This window comes from Schistocerca piceifrons, unplaced genomic scaffold (assembly GCF_021461385.2).
Source record: "Schistocerca piceifrons isolate TAMUIC-IGC-003096 unplaced genomic scaffold, iqSchPice1.1 HiC_scaffold_1173, whole genome shotgun sequence".
In the NCBI taxonomy this organism is placed as follows: Eukaryota; Metazoa; Arthropoda; class Insecta; order Orthoptera; family Acrididae; genus Schistocerca; species Schistocerca piceifrons.
In genome coordinates this window covers 12,501-15,000 of record NW_025726987.1, presented here as the reverse complement: position 1 = coordinate 15,000, position 2,500 = coordinate 12,501, and the positions used below count along the sequence as shown (strand labels likewise).

The following is a 2,500-nucleotide window of genomic DNA, read 5'->3' as shown; positions in this document are numbered from 1 at the left end:
GCACGCACGAGGCGGTCGCACGCCTTCAGCTCGCCCCACCGGCAGGACGTCCCACGATACATGCCAGTTAAACACCGACGGGCGGTGAACCAACAGCGTGGGACACAAATCCAACTACGAGCTTTTTAACCGCAACAACTTTAATATACGCTATTGGAGCTGGAATTACCGCGGCTGCTGGCACCAGACTTGCCCTCCAATAGATACTCGTTAAAGGATTTAAAGTGTACTCATTCCGATTACGGGGCCTCGGATGAGTCCCGTATCGTTATTTTTCGTCACTACCTCCCCGTGCCGGGAGTGGGTAATTTGCGCGCCTGCTGCCTTCCTTGGATGTGGTAGCCGTTTCTCAGGCTCCCTCTCCGGAATCGAACCCTGATTCCCCGTTACCCGTTACAACCATGGTAGGCGCAGAACCTACCATCGACAGTTGATAAGGCAGACATTTGAAAGATGCGTCGCCGGTACGAGGACCGTGCGATCAGCCCAAAGTTATTCAGAGTCACCAAGGCAAACGGACCGGACGAGCCGACCGATTGGTTTTGATCTAATAAAAGCGTCCCTTCCATCTCTGGTCGGGACTCTGTTTGCATGTATTAGCTCTAGAATTACCACAGTTATCCAAGTAACGTGGGTACGATCTAAGGAACCATAACTGATTTAATGAGCCATTCGCGGTTTCACCTTAATGCGGCTTGTACTGAGACATGCATGGCTTAATCTTTGAGACAAGCATATGACTACTGGCAGGATCAACCAGGGAGCTGCGTCAACTAGAGCTGAGCAGCCGGCCGCCCGGGAGTGTGTCCCGGGGGCCCGCGCGAACACGCAAGCGTCCGCTCAATCATTCTGCAAACAGGAGGAGGCTGAGCTCCCCTGCACAATACACCTCGAAACCCTCTCAGGTCCCGGCGGCGCGCAGCGCCGTCCCAAGTACTTGGTCGGGTTCGAGAGAGGCGCAATCGCCCGGAGTTAGGCGAGTAGACGCTTTCGGTGCGACCACCCGTGCTCCCAACTGAGCTTGCCGCTGCCGACAGAGGCCCGGGAGCGTGCTGTCGTGGCATTGCCGGCGGGAGACAACACGCGCCACCTACGGTGACCGGCAGCTCCAACGCCAGCGCCACAGAAGGACAAAAGCCCCACTTGGGTGCCGAAGCGAACTCTCCCAGCACAGCGCACGCGCCAACACATCCGCACAGCTGCGATACAAACCACCAGCGAGAACCGCTGGGGCGACCGAGCAGCAGACGGCGTCGCGGCGCCGAGCGCCGGGCGGCGGCGCATCCTCAACGCACACAGTCCTCAATCGGACCAGCACACTGAAGATGTCCACCGCGCTTCGCACCGGGCCCGCGAGGACCTACTTTGGCCGCACGGCGCCGCGCGCAGGGTGCGCCGGCGCGCAGCTGCGACGCCTGCCGCGTCCGTCGGCCGGCGCGCCTGCCACTGGCCGCCCCCACCAGCCGGCTGTAGCGCGTGCGCCCACGCACCGCGCGGCCAGCACGCCGGGAGGCGCCCCCTCACCGGCCGGGGACGGTCCCACCCAGCCACCGCCGCGTATCGCTTCACACCCAGATGCCGTTCAGTTTCGTCGGCATGGTGGGTATCGCTGGAACAACCGGTTAGTACCTCAACCTATCGTCGCCATCACCGATTCACCCCTAGCGAGAACAACCGCACCACAACAGGTTACCATTTGTTCATTTGCGTAACTTCACCAGAAAACGCAGGCGTCCATCGCCATTTGCAACTTCAACGATTATTGCATGCCTGTGTCAGGTGTCACGCCACACTACGTCTGCCCACATACACGCAACAAAATGTGCACGCCTAGACAATACGTGGAAGGTGGCCCCCGTACGTATGCGATGTCCATTGCTCGAACGACTGTCAACCGGCCTCTGTAGCATGTCGCAGATATGGAACGCGGTGCACCATGCCATCACGGTGTGTGAGGAGAGACGACTAGGTCCGAATACATCAACAGACAGCTCATGCTGATCGCCATCCACGGCGTCCGTTCCTCCCACACGTCTCTATGGCGTACCACACTGCAATCCAGCTCTCATAGGGAGACGACACGTAGCTGCGTGCACAATATTTGCACTGTATGGTCCGCCGTTTTTGGGCGCAGTCGTTGTGCGGTCACACATGTGCCACGATGTATCATTCAGTACATAAGGACGAATGTGCAGTACAGATTGTGGTTCACGCGTACGACATCAGCGGACAGTTGACACAGGCCGCACCACAACGTAGCCTGAGTACGTCGCATGCGAAGGGCATTGAACATGCAAACTTCTCACCAACCAGCTTGCGAAGGCAGGGGGCAAGGTGGGGACGTGGGGAGGGGCGGCATGTACGTCCTGCTGCCATCCACATTACAGTGTACAGCAGGAGCATGTGGAAAGTGAGCAAGACTTGCAAGGTGTTTAACATGAAGCGATACACAGGGGTGCGGGCAGTGCGAGTAGCGAACTATATTGCGAGGGTTGCGGGT

The 2,500-nt window shown here is 58.5% G+C and overlaps 1 non-coding gene across 1 annotated transcript in view; it reads right to left on the bottom strand.

Moving 5' to 3' along the window:
• LOC124728866 overlaps positions 1-763 on the bottom strand; it is a 1,909-nt gene extending 1,146 nt beyond the window's left edge. The window contains exon 1 of the ribosomal RNA XR_007007450.1: positions 1-763. This exon is cut by the window's left edge and continues 1,146 nt beyond it. This is a non-coding gene — a ribosomal RNA (small subunit ribosomal RNA).
• Positions 764-2,500: the final 1,737 nt, after the last annotated feature.